The sequence below is a fragment of the Hypanus sabinus genome (genome assembly GCF_030144855.1).
Source record: "Hypanus sabinus isolate sHypSab1 chromosome X2 unlocalized genomic scaffold, sHypSab1.hap1 SUPER_X2_unloc_5, whole genome shotgun sequence".
NCBI lineage: Eukaryota > Metazoa > Chordata > Chondrichthyes > Myliobatiformes > Dasyatidae > Hypanus > Hypanus sabinus.
In genome coordinates, this window is record NW_026779005.1 from 795965 (window position 1) to 810817 (window position 14853).

At 46.0% G+C, this 14853-nt stretch overlaps 1 pseudogene; it reads left to right on the forward strand.

Moving 5' to 3' along the window:
* Positions 1–9456: 9456 nt before the first annotated feature.
* LOC132385907 (zinc finger protein 420-like) lies at positions 9457–11451 on the forward strand (annotated as a pseudogene).
* Positions 11452–14853: the final 3402 nt, after the last annotated feature.

The following is a 14853-nucleotide window of genomic DNA, read 5'->3' on the forward strand; positions in this document are numbered from 1 at the left end:
CGAGCAAACCCCTAGAGACATCAGTGGATCTGGGGTGGAGAGGGCAAACAGCTTTAAGCTCCTCGGGACCCTCATCACTGAGGATCTCACGTGGTCTGTACACACAAGCTGTGCGGGGAAAAAGGCACAACAGCGTCTCTTCCACCTCAGACGGTTGAGGAAGTTTGGTATGGGCCCCCCCAAATCCAAAGATCTTTCTACAGGGGCATAATTGAGAGCATCCTGACTGTCTGCATCACTGCCTGGTATGGGAACTTTACCTCCCTTAATGGAAGGGTTCTGCCGAGAGTGGTGCGGGCAGCCCTGCGCATCTGTAGTTGTGAACTTCCCATGATTCAGGAAATTTACAGAGACAGGTGTGTAAAAAGGGTCCGTAGGATCATTGGGAACCTGAGTCCCGTCAATCACAATATATTCCACATGCTACCGTCGGGGCAAAGCTACCGCAGCGGAAAAGCCAGGACCAAGGCTCCGGGACAGCTTCTTCCACCAGGAATCAGACTGCTTAACTCACGCTGATTTGAGTGCATTTCTATGTCACCTTGACTGTTCTGTTTATCATACATTATTATGAATTACTATGATTGCACATTACACATTTAGACGGAGTAACAGTTTTACTCCACATGTATGTGAAGGATGTAAAAAAATAAAGTCAATTTAATACATCTTTCTGCGACAGATTATAGTTCAATAGTCTCTGCAATATTGTTTCATGCATTATTATTGCACATTGGTACAGTATTACTGTGTATGTTATTATTCTCTATTTTTTGTAAAGTCTTCACACTGTTAAGTCCGATTTTAAATATTGCTGCTGTAACGAAAGAATTTCCCACTCGGGATCAATAAAGTATTTATTATTATTATTCTCCAGCCCTATATCTCTTTCACCGACTTCACCGCTCTTGACTTTACGCCTCCCCCTTTCCCGTTTTCACCTATCACCTCATGTCGCCCCACAACCTGACTCCCGCCCTTCCTTTCCAGTCCTGAAGGGTCTCGGTCTGAAACGCCGACTGTTCACTCCTCTCCATCGTCGCCGCCTGCCCCCCTGAGTTCCTCCAGCATTTTGTGTCTGTTGCTTTGGGTTCAGGATCTGCAGATTCTCGCCTGATAAATCATTGCGCATGCGTGGTCGTCGCCACCAATCCCGACTATCGCGCATGCGCCAAGTAGCAGAGGCTGACAACGACCGGACAAAGGTAAGAGCGGGTTCCGGCCGGGTTCTGATTCACCGGCGTCTGAAACGCGACCGAAGGACAATTACTGTGATTTCCAGCAACACTGGTGCTGCACCCCACGACGCTCCTGGTCCTCTCCCTCTCTCTCAGCCCCATGATCCGTACCCGGCCCCGGAGAGATTTCGACTCCCCGGCGTTGGTGCCGCCGCCGCTTATTTTGCGGCGCATGCGCATTCTCGGGCCTTTCGATGCGGCCAGGGAGGTTTTTCTCTCCCTCCCCGTCTCTCTCCCTCCCTCCCTCCCTCCCTCCCCCTCTCTCTCCCTCCCTCCCCCTCTCTCACCCTCCCTCCCTCTCTCTCCCTCCCTCCCTCCCCTCTCTCTCTCCCTCCCTCCCCCTCTCTCCCTCCCTCCCTCTCTCACCCCCTCTCTCTCCCTCCCTCCCACCTCTCTCCCTCCCTCCCCCTCTCTCTCCCTCCCTCCCTCCCTCTCTCACCCTCTCTCTCCCTCTCCCTCTCCCCCTCCCCGTCCCCAGCTTAATGGGGCATTACCGCCACCTTCTGCTCCGGAGTATGCGATGGATTCACATTCTAAATCCTTTCACCCAATCGCACACATACACATACCCTAACCTAAACTTTATCCTCCCCATCCTGGTACCCTATTTCTGTTTATCCATCATATCCTATAAAAAAAAACCATGTACCCCTTAAGAAAGCTAAAAATACCCTGACCTGTGTTCTCCCACCCATGCCCAGCAACCCTTTTAATGTGAATTCCTACACCCCCAATTCCCTTAGATTAATTCTCATCATCTCTCTCTGTATCCCATACTTCCTGCAACTCAGAACTACATGCTCTACTGACTCCTCTTCCTGACATTGCTCACACAGTCCTGTCTGGTGTTTCCCTACCGATTTCATTGTTTGGTTTAGTGCACAGTGCCCCAGCCTTAACCTTGTCCACACAATTTCCTCTCTTCTGTATCTACTTCCTACCCTAGTACCTGCAGCACTTTTATGTATTTGATATAAATGCCTCCCTTTCCCCTCCCTGTCCCATCTTTCTTGCCACATTTGGTTATTTTTTTCCCCGATTACACACTTAACCTCTGCTTTACTAATACTAATGTGCATTTCTATAATTTCTTTCTTTATTGCCCTCTTTGCAAACTCATCCACCCTTTTGTTGCCCTTTAACACCTACATGAGCTGGAACCCATAGAAATTTAACCTGACCTCCCTGATTTGCAACTGTTGTGACTGACTGAAGGACTTCATGAAGTACATCTTGCTGGCTGTTTGAGTGAGAAGACCTTAAACTTGCTAGAACTGAAGATGAATCTGAGCATATCAATGCTTTGACTAGTTTAGATTTCTCCACCCATCACAATGCAACCAACACTGCCATCATCTCCACTGGACACACCGCTAACTTATCAGATGTTCTTCTGCTGATTGCAATCGCTTTTGCAGGTAAAGCCACCCCAAACCCTGTCACTCTGGTCTCAGGTTCCTTCGCACCATCTGTATAGACCTGAGTATAATCACTATACTTTTCCATCACATAACAGTTAAATGCACTTACCAAATCAATTTTATACTTTCCTTTTTCCCTCTAACAAATGCCAGTCTACATCAGGCCATACCAGTTTCCATGGAGCTACAACTGGATAAACTACTGAAGGACTTATCCTTAAATCAAACACTCCACATGATCTAGCAATATCATTCCCTACGCGACTAAAGTTTTCCCTCTGTAACCACCCATTTTCCCAGGACTCCTGCAACACTCATTAAGAAGGGTGAGAATCATTGTGTCCCTGCAAATTAACCCAGTAGTTTGCCATCAATTGCGTCCTTCTCAATTCCAAAGACATTGTTCCCATTTCTAACTGCAGGGCTGATACTGGTGATGTTTTAAAAGACCCACTGCACACTTTCAAAACCTGAGCCTGAATCACATCCAGTTTCATTATAAGAGACCTGGCTGCTGATCCATATGCTACACTTCCATAATCCAACACAGATCTTACTAAAGCCACATACATTCTCTTCAATGCTGAACAACTTGCTCCCCATTCCCTACCAGTCAAACATCTCATCACGTTTATTACTTTTTTACAATTCTCGTCAACTTTTCTTATATGGTCTGCCCATGTTAATCGTGAATCAAATATAACTCCCAGAAATTTAAATGATCCAACCCTTTCTAATTCAATCCCATACATCCTTAACTTCTTCCCTACTTCATTTCTTTTCCTAGTGAAAAATACAGTTAGTTTTTTCCACTGAAAATCTACATCCTCAATCATAACCACACTCTACCACTTAATCAATTGCTCCTTGTAGTTTCCTGATTATATGCTCCGTCTTCCTGCCTCGTTTCCACAAGCCCCATCATCCGCAAACAGTGACCTACCTATATCCACCGGTACCTTTGTGAAGACATCATTGATCATGATGATGAAAAGTAACGGGCTAATCACACTACCCTGAGGTGTGCCATTTCCCACTGTGGACTGTATTGACAATTCTGATGCAATCCGAACTTGAATTTTTCTACCAAACAAAAAATCTTTAATCCAATTAAAAACTCTCCCTCCAACCCCCATCTTGTGCAGTTTAATTAATAATCCTTCCTTTCGCATCATATCATAGGCTTTTTCAATGTCAAAAAACACTGCAACTACTGATTCTTTACTTGCCTGGGCCTTTCTTATTTCAGTCTCTAACCTTATCACTGAGTCCATGGAATTCCTTCCCTTCCTAAAACCACTCTGATAACTTTCCAGCATTCCTCTCTTCTCAAGATCATATGATAACCTTTCAGTTATCATCCTTTCCATTACCTTACATATACTTGATGTTAGTGCTTTTGGCCTGTAGCTAGTGGGTTTTGACGGATCCTTGCCAGGTTACCTTATTGGAATTACTACTGCTTCTTTCCATGCACTTGGCAACCTTCCCTCCTCCCACACTCTGTTGTAACAATGCAGTAACTTCAAGAGCGCTCCTTCTCCTAGATTTTTTAGCATAATGTAGCGTATTAGATCTTTCCCTGGGGAGGTTGGTCTCGATGTCTTTATTGCTCTCACCATTTCTGCCAAAGTAAATGGATCATCAGTTATATCATCTGTTTCTTCCCTCCTGTTTAACGCACCTGGGTATTGACTCATTGTTCTTTCCCTTCTCCTTCTCCCTTCTTCAGAGAAATCTTCTGAACTGTGTATCTTTACAAATGACTTGGCCATGATCTCAGCCTTATCCCTGCTGGAGACTGCTGTTTCCTCCTCAGATATCATTACTGGATACTCCCAATCCCTTCTATCGCCCCCCATCCTCTTAATCATTCCCCATTCCTCTCCCACAGGCGTTGTTCTTCCTATTTTGTTGCAAAAACTCCTCCAACTTGCCCTTTTAGCCTGACGTATACTTCTTCTCACCACTGCCTGTGCCTTCTTATATTGAATCAAATGCTGCATATTATGGGTTCTTTTAACTAGCCTGAATGCTCTGTTTCTGTTTTTTACAGCCTGACCACATTCCTCTGCCCACCATGGCACTATTTTTCTATTCATCCTATTTTTAGTCCTGGGTATAAATCCTTCTGCTGCCATAATAATTGCTGAAGTCACCTGACTGTTTAATTCATCTATATCTCCAGAAATGTCAATCCTTGTCAATGCTTCTTCAGTTAACTTCTGGAACTTACCCCAATCTGCTTTTCCAAACACCCACTTTGGGACTACCCCACCTGGTATTATTTCAACTCTTTCACCCACTGAACATAAAACTGGGTAGTGATCACTACCTACTGTTGAAGCAGTCCAAACTCCCCAGTTACTGATGACAGCCAAGACATAAGACACTAACGTAATATCTAATACCGACTCAGTTCCTGTTGTTATGTTTATCCTTGTTCCTCTCCCATCATTCATACATACCTAACCCCTTTCTTCCATCAAATCTTCAATTACAGTTCCATTTGAATCTGTAATCGGATCCCCCATATTGTGCTGTGAGCATTGAAATCTGAACACCGCACTACTTTATGTCTATTTTGTCCTTGTATCCTTAGTAGGCTGTCCAAATCCAACCTTTTACATGGATTGTAGTAGTTAATTATAACCACTCCCTCCCCTCTCTCCCATATTTTCACCACTATGTATTCCTGATCGTTTCCTTTTTCCAGTACTCTATACGGTGTACCTTGCTTGATTAACATAGCACAACCTCCTCCTCCCCCTAGATTTTTATCTTTTCTTATCATTGTATACCCATGTACCACAAAGTCTAAAGCTGGTTTCAACCAAGTTTCCTGAATACACACTACATCTGATTTTACAACCATTTCCTTAATAAATTCCTTAAATTCCTAGCCATTGGCCAGTAAACTCCCTGCATTCCATTCAAAAGAATCACCATAATGAGTACTAACCAAACTATGACACGTCCTGGCTTGACTGATTAGTGAGGTTCTCCCTGACTTCTTCCCATGTCAGTCCTACTAACACTAAATGGTTTACTGCTGCCTTGACCACCAGCAGAATTTTGTCACTTTTTGACTTTACCTCTACCGTACAATTAATGACTCCTGCAATGAATGTTACCAGAGCTTTTTTTCCCACACATAAATCCTGTCTGCATAAACTCTTCGCTGCATCTCTTGCATCCCAATTGCTCTCTGGTCATTAGGAGCATTATTCTGTTCTCTGGACATTCTTACAGCTCCTGCATAAGTGATCTTTCTTTTCACTCTTATTTCTTGAATTTTATTCTCTCGTCTCATAACCCCACACCCACTATATGCCACATTATGAGCTCCTCCACAATTACAGCATTTTGGTTGCACTCCTGTTCCGCACTTTCCATATTCATGAACATCCCCACATCTGGCACATCTCCTCTGCCTTTTACAGTTTTTAGCTATGTGTCCAAACCTTTGATAATTATAGCACCTCAATGGCTTTGGCACATATACCCTTACTGGGTAACTCATGAAACCCAGGAAAACTTTACTTGGCACTCTTGCTTCTTCAGATTCAATCAATACTGTTTCACTTTCCTTTTTCATTCCCTCCTTTGTTGTTTTCAGTCTTAGAACATTAATTACTTTCCACCCTTTGATATTCCTCTTCAACTCTTCCATGTTTATACTCATTGGTACACCTGTGATCACTCCTTTACAACCACCATTTCATGCTCCCACCCTCCCTGTATATTCCACCTTGCATTTTCCTATCTCTTTTAGCTTGAGTGCTTTCTCAAGTTGTTCCTCATTCGCACATCTTACCAATAGATTGCCATCATTAAAGAGTTTTGCAAATACTATTTCCCCTATCTTATTTGCCAGAGTTGTTGTTAGCACAAACGGGTTAATTTTCTTCATGTGTCCTTGCGCCTTCTCATTAAACCCATTTATGACAACACCTCCCCTCTCAACTTGTTCATCTTCCTTACTTTCAGCACTCTCTCCACTGTCATTTCTTATTCTTTTATTCCCTTTGTCTTGGTTTTCATTCATCCATCCCCTCACTATCTCCTTATTCCTTTTTGTTTCTCCCTTCACAATAATCCATTTCTCCCCAGCTGCCTACCTCTGCTCCCAAATCCCTATCTCACTCCTTCTCCACTCTCTTTCCCTCAACCCCTCCTCTCACCTTGTCTGCCATTCAAAGACCCAGGCAACCCGCTCCCAGCAATTCCCACTCCTTCCCCACTCTCTTTCCCTCAGCCCCTCCTCTCACCTTGTCTGCCATTACCAGACCCAGGCAACCCCCTCCCAGCAATTCCCGCTCCTTCCCCACTCTTTTTCCCTCAACAAGTTCCAAACCACATTCACACATGCGCCACCACCTTCCAACCTCTCAGCCCAGCCCACAACCAACCCAACAACACCGGGAGGTTTCTCTTCGTGAGGGTTTCTGGGTAAAGAGGTCCGTACATTCGAAGGAAGTGCGAGCGGATGTATCTCCTGAACGTCGCTGTGCTCCACTATGTAAATCCGAGGATTATGAACTCCGAACGAAAATATAGTTCCCAGTTAAGCTCGGTTGAAGAGTTTACATTCCAGTCAGTGAAAATGTCAATTAGTGCTGTACGGAAATAAAACCTTCCATCAGATTTAGTTCTCTCTGGGTCAATAACGATATGAAACACCTTTGCCTCGATGACAAGTGACTTCTGGCTTTCAGATCACAAAGGTGCCGCACTCCAATGAGAATAACCACTGCCCTCCACTATATATTCATTGGCATTGCCATCGATGGGTTCATCACTGTCAATCAGCAGATGGGGGGGGGGCGATCCAAGTAATTAGTAAATCTCCAGGATCGTACATGCAGTAACACGTGATCTTTGTGGAACATGACCAGAACTTGAAATAATCCCGAAGGAGAGAGACAAATTGGGCCAAGTCACAGGTTGATTGAGGTCAGCAACAGCCCATTCTCATAAAGACAGGGATATAGTCAGATAATTTGATGGTCAGTCAGAATGTCTGATCCGAGCCTTGTTAGAAGATGAGTGCTTATGGAAACATGGAAATCTACAATATAATACACAGTGTGCCGTCCATGTAACCTATTCCAGAAACTGCCTCGCATTTTCCAACTGCATTGCACTCTGTGTATTCTAAGCTCCATGAAGTTATCTGAATCTCTCAAAAGACTGCATAGTATCTGTCTGTACTGTCATCGCTGACTGTGTATTCCATACACCTGCTACTCTGTGTGAGAAACCTATCTATGACATTCCAATCGACCAAGCACCTTAAAACAATGCCCCTTGTGTTTGCCAATTCAGCCCCAGGAAAAAGCCTCTGGCTGTCCACACGATCAATGCCTCTCATCATCTTTTACACCTCTATCAGGTCACCTCTCATCCTCCTTCGCTACAAAGTTCACTCAACCTATTGTCATAAGGCATGTTCTCCAATCCATGCAACATCCTTGTAAATCTCCTCTGCTCTCTTTCTATAGTATCCACATCCTTCCTGTAATGAGGAAACTGAACAGAATACTCGAAGTGGGGTGTAAATCAGGTCTTGTACAGCTGCAACATTACCTCACCACTCGTGAATTCAGTTCCATGGTTGATGAAGGCCTTATTAACAACAATGACAATCAGCGCTGCGCCTTTAATTGTAAAATTGACATGGACCCCAATATCTCGCTGATCCTCCACACTGCCAAGAGTCCTAACATAATATTGTATTCTGTCTTCAAATCAGGTTGGATAGATTTTGGCATAGTAGGTGAATTAAGGGTTATGGGGAAAATGCAGGTAGGTGGAGATGCCCATCGCCAGATCAGGCATGTCCTTATTAAATGTTGGAGCAGGCTCGACGGGCTGGACGGCCGACTCCTGCTCCTATTTCTTATGTTCTCACCACAGACTATAATCTCTCCTGAAATACTCTCCTTCTCCCATTGATGTCTTTTGCAAATATTTTTTACAGGTTTGAAATGGCAGAACACTTGCGCATGGGAATCTCAAACACAACAACACATCAGTTTTGCTGAATGACTGGATATTTAAGGAGTGACCAAATATTTTCTTTGCAACACCAACACCTCTGTTGTCGATCCACGGAGATGAAGAATTATCTCATAACATCTGGTAATGTGTTCTGTCACTGAAATCAAGCATTCTGTTGTAACTCAGTGAAATCCACTGGAACCGGGGTGCTGAGAACACACCAGCATTTGTTCACTGGAGATCAGTTCTTCTACTGCATTGATTGTAGAAGGGATTCAAACGTCTGACTGTCTGAATTGCAGAGAATTGATCGCAGTGAGATATCATTCTCCTTCTCTCAGTGTGGGAGGGGATTCACTCACAGCCTACCCACAGACACACCGGTGAGTTCACAGTGAGGAGAGGCCATTCACCTGCTCTGTGTGAGGGAGGGGATTCACTCACAGCCTACCCACAGACACACCGGTGAGTTCACAGTGGGGAGAGGCCGTTCACCTGCTCTGTGTGAGGGAGGGGAACTACTCAGTCATCCAGCCTGAAGATACATCAGCAAGTTCACACCACAGTGAGATGCTCCACCTGTTCTGACAGCGGGAAGCAATACATTCTGTCATCGATGCTGAAGATATATCCTAAAGTTCACCAGTGAGAGGACATTGACCTGCTCGGATGGTGGGAAGACATTCACACGCTCAACCAGACCACAGTGACACCAATGAGTTCACACCGGGGAGAAGCCATTCACTTGCTCTGAATAGGGGAAGATATTCACTCATTCGTCCACACTACATAGACACCAGCGAGTTCAACCTGGGGAGAGCCCATTCACCTGCTCAGACTGTGGGAAGAGATTCACTCAGTCAAATCACCTGCTGCAACATCAGTTAGTTCACACTAGGGAGATGCCATTCACATGCTCAGACTGTGGGAAAGGATTCACCCAGTCATCTCAACTGAAGGAGCATCAGCGAGTTCACACTGGGGAGAAGCCATTCACTTGCTCTGAATGTGGGAAAGGATTTGCTCGGTCATCTGAACTGAAGGTACATCAGCGAGTTCACACTGGGGAGAGGCCATTCACCTGCTCAGACTGTGGGAAGGGATTCACTCACTCGTCCAACCTACACAGACACCAGCGAGTTCACACTGGGGAGAAGCCATTTATCTGCTCTGAATGTGGGAAGGTATTTGCTCAGTCACCTGAACTGAAGTCCCATCAGCGAGTCCACACTGGGGAGAGGCCGTTCACTTGCTCTGAATGTGGGAAGGGATTTGCTCATCTGTACTGAAGTCACATCAGCGAGTTCACACTCGGGAGATGCCATTCACCTGCGCAGACTGTGGGAAGGGATTCACTCACTCGTCCAACCTACAGAGACATCAGCGAGTTCACACTGGGGAGAAGCCATTCACATGCTCTGAATGTGGGAAAGGATTCGCTCAGTCATCTGAACTGAAGTCACATCAGCGAGTTCATATGGGAGAGAAGCCATTCACCTGCTCTGACTGTGGGAAAGGATTTGCTCGGTCATTTGAACTGAAGTTACATCAGCGAGTTCACACTAGTGAGAGGCCGTTCACCTGCTCTGACTGTGGGAAGGGATTCACTCACTCGTCCAATCTACACAGACACCAGCGAGTCCACACTGGAGAGAAGCCATTCATATGCTCTGAATGTGGGAAACGATTTGCCCAGACAGCTCAACTGAAGTTACATCAGCGAGTCCACACTGGGGAGAGGCCGTTCACTTGCTCTGAATGTGGGAAGGGATTTGCTCAGTCATCTGAATTGAAGGTACATCAGCGAGTTCACACTGGTGAGAGGCCGTTCAGCTGCTCAGAATGTGGGAAAGGATTCATTCGTTCATCTCAACTCCTGAGACACCAGCAAATTCATACTGGGGAGAAACCATTCATCTGCTCAGAATGTGGGAAGGGATTCACCGATTCAGTTCATCTGAAAGAACATCAGTTTGTTCACACTGTGGAGAGGCCGTTCACCTGCTCAGACTGTGGGAAAGGATTCACTCGGCGTTTTAGTCTATTAACGCACCAGTTAGATCACAGTGAGGAGAAACCATTCATATGCTCTGAATGTGGAAAAGGATTCACACAGTCATCTCAACTGAAGGAGCATCAGCGAGTCCACACTGGGGAGAAGCCGTTCATCTGCTCTGAATGTGGGAAGGGATTTGCTCAGTCATCTCAACTGAAGTTACATCAGCGAGTCCACACTGGGGAGAGGCCATTCAACTGCTCTGAATGTGGGAAAAGATTCAGTCGTTCTTCTCAACTCCTGAGACACCAGCGAATTCACACTGGGGAGAAACCATTCATCTGCCCAGAGTGTGGGAAGGGATTCACCGATTCAGCTCAGCTGAAAGAACATCAGTTTGTTCACACTGGGGAGAGGCCATTCACCTGCTCAGACTGTGGGAAAAGATTCAGTCGTTCATCTCAGCTCTCGAGGCATCAGCAAATTCACACTGGGGAGAAACCATTCTGAGGAAATGCGGATATATAAAAAATTATTTTGAACCTAAGTAACCTCTAGATAAAAGAATAATTGGGACTGAACAGGAATTTTTGAACTAAAGTAAACTCTGTCTTCAGCAGTTAAGAAACTCAATGGCTTATACTGGTTTCCTTTTAATTGTCAGAGGGACATTGAGAATTTGATAATATATATTGTACTCGTGTTTGAGTCAGGACTCATCGATAAGGTCAGCAATGAACATCGGTCTGGAATGAAGTCAGGACCTTGCAAAGGGAATAGCTGATAAGGACTGGACTGTATATCCATCTGTATTCAAGCCTTGAGTTAGTGCACTCTGTTATCTAAGACATTAAGTTTTGCACCAACAGACTTGGTGGGCGTACCAGTTCTAATAGCAGCTTGCAACAGTGATGTATGGGACTTACTATGTATGAATATACTGCTGTAACCTGACTGAGAGAGTCCAATTGTCAGATGGTTGGCAGCACTGACATGCCTTCCCTCTGATAACTGGGTCTCAGACTCTTGCAAGAGAATGCAATAAACTGTGGTGCCGAGAGGAAACTGGTCTCCCGAGTTTAACATTGGGTGTCACGAACAGGATCCCAATACAGAGAGTGCGAAGCAGACAGACGGAGTAAGCGGCCGGACCACTCCGGGGACTGTGGAGACCGACCAGGTGCCCAACGGGTATTTCACCTTTTGTCGCTCACCGTCAGTTCCTGTGGAGGCACGGTTCCTCGCCGAAGGCTGCTTGCATATCTTGACAGGATAGGGAATGTCTCTGTCGGAAGACTTGTATAAGGTAGGCAAATTTTATTAATTGAGTAGGAGGCGGTACCGGGTTAATTTTACTAGCTGGGCAGGAGACGGACATGCTGGATAAATTTATCAATTCAGCACGTGGTGCCTGCTGGGTAAATTTATCTTATTGTTAATTGAGCAGGAGGCTTTGTGCCAGGTAAATTACTTAGAGAGTACGGAGTCGAGTGATACGAGTGGGCCAAGAGCAGCCCAACACAACGTGTGTGAGAGTTTTCCAGACAAGAAAAAAGATTTGTGAATTTTGACTGCAGCGTTGAATGAAAAGATTGGGGAAAAGAATGTGGCCACTGGGCGGGAGCCGGCGATATCACCTCTTGAGAACAAGCAGTAACTTTGATCTGGAAGATGAACTGTGGGAAGAAGTGGAAATTGTTGAAAAGGCAATGGAAGGATAACGCAGATGCAAAGTGGAACAGTACATGATGAGCAAGTTGGAGGGATAATGCGTGTGACAAAGGGAGAGAGGTACGTACTGCTGAAGGTTTAGAGACGCTAAAGGTAGAGTGTGAATGGGTGAATGGGCGCCGAAAACGAGAGCAGGAAAAACAAGGTAAGCAAACCAAGGCTGGCCTAGATAGGAGAGAAGGGCAGGAACGTCAGTCTAAAGTTCGAACTGACGGGGAAACAAGGGATCCCGATCCCATGTTTGGAATACCGATCCTGTTTGAGGATGGTGACCATGATTAGGAATGAGCACCCACCGTACTCCCCCCACCATACCAGGGGCCGAGTGCACCCGAGCCCCAATCCGTCCAGTACTCAGATACGGTGGCCACTCGGGTAAAGCAGCGGTAGCGGGGAAGGGGAGGCTCTCCATACCCTCAGATCCAGAAAGGGAATACCGAGGATTATTCCGAGGCAGGGAGGGGAGAATCCAATAAAAGCCCAAAGTTAATGGCTCCACAGAGACAATTACCCACCCGAATGCTGCCTAATCCATGAGCAGCGAAGGAGGGACAGCTCTCAGTAATTCCTGTGTATGTACCCTGGAAGACTCAAGAAATGACAATGATCATGAATCCGGCCCCAGATAGAAAAGAAAACCCAGCACAGATGGCTCAGTATATGCGCAGTACTATACAAATGTATAATGTGACCCCACAAGGTTCATTCAGTCTCTGCTGCATGATTCTCTCAGCTGATGAGGGGCGGAAATGGAAGGCAGAACTAAGATACCAAACCTATCAGGAGTTACAGGTGGGAATCCATGATGAGAATGAACGGACAGACCAGATTATTCAAGCCTTGGAGAGGGATCTCCAACAAACTGTAAGCATCACTAAAGTACTTGAGTCCAAACATAACCCTGGGGAATTGGCACCAGACTATCGGAGAGAATTGTGGCCCGCTACGCACTTTTGCAGGGGTCAAAACCTCTAATACTGGTACGGAACGCATATGGAATTACAGGGGGACCCAGTGTGAGGTTTAATTTACAGCCACCGCCAGTCTGGGGTGTAATCTAGCAGAGTGAGACTTGCTGTGTCCGTTGCAAGTGGAGATTCTATAACACAGACTAGCGAACAACCAACAGCTTCCCCAGTTACCGAATCCCCCTCCAGTGGTGGGCACTGAATCTGGACTCCACTTTGTCTGAACCCTCTCTGCCGGAGGCAGACCCTCATGTGACCCCTATGTGGTGCTCTGAGGAAACCGATATTATGCACCCCTCGAGGGACAGAATTTCAAAGTCACCGTGACTGGTGAGGCTGAAGGAAAAGTGGGCAGTGCATTACTGGCCGAAGTTCCAGGTTTCCTTTGGTGACAGACAGGATTGGTGCTTCCCCAGACCACCATTAGGATTTGCCCTTGGTTCAAGCTAAAGAGAGTGGATTTCCTGCCTACTCCCTGACGAAACAAGCCTCTAGCACCAAGGGGGACTTGCAAGACTTGGCCACGGGCCACCTCCGATACTGGAAGGAGTCAAAGGTGAAGACGGGACATCTGGTAAGACACTCTTAATATTGACCAAACCCAAGACGTTGTACCACATCTCTGGACAATTTCAGTCCATGAAGTCAGCTGCACGAAGTTCACCCCCCCCCCCCACCACTGTTTGGATCACCGTGAAAGAAGGACAGACTCTCCCACCCCTTCCGCATTACCCCCTCAAGCCCGAGGCAACGTTTTATGAGGATGGAAGGTCTCTGGTAATCCAGCGCGGAATCGATGTTCTGGCTGTGTGATAATGAGGGACAGTGACGTAAGCCTCTTTCGAAACAGCTGTGTCCGACCAGAAGGCTGAGCTGCTCACTCTGACTTGTGCCTGTAGCCTAGCAACAGATTTAAATGAGAACTTTTACACACTCTCCCGTTATGCACAGACGACGGAGCTTTGAGGGTTTCCTGACTTGTTTTGGCTACCCCGTTTTAACCTGCCTTTGCCAACAACTTACTCAGCACTCTACAGCTCCCTCGAGTTTTGTCTATTATGGAATGTGCAGCCCATACTGGGGAATCTGTTGAGATATCTATTGGTAATACCAGGGCTGATTCAGCAGCCAGGCAGACAGCCTCGAATCCCACACGTTTAGACACCTCGGGAACCCAGTAAGCTCCTATCAGACAAAATCGAAGGACGAACATGCCAGATATGGGGGGGATACGTAAGTTTCAGGAGGACGACCCTGAAGGAGAGCGAGGTCCCACATGGTTTGCCACCTTGAACCTCGGACCCATTTATGGGTGACCTCTGCTGGTCAGGTCTGTGTTCCCTCTGTGTTCTTACCTATTGTGATAGATTATGTACATAATTGTACACGCCTGGGCAAGGAGGGAATGGTTGAATGGTTAATACATTATTACAATCTTGCTGGCACTCTGATTTCCAGAAAGCAGCTGCAAAGCGAGCACACGCCCAGCTAATCCA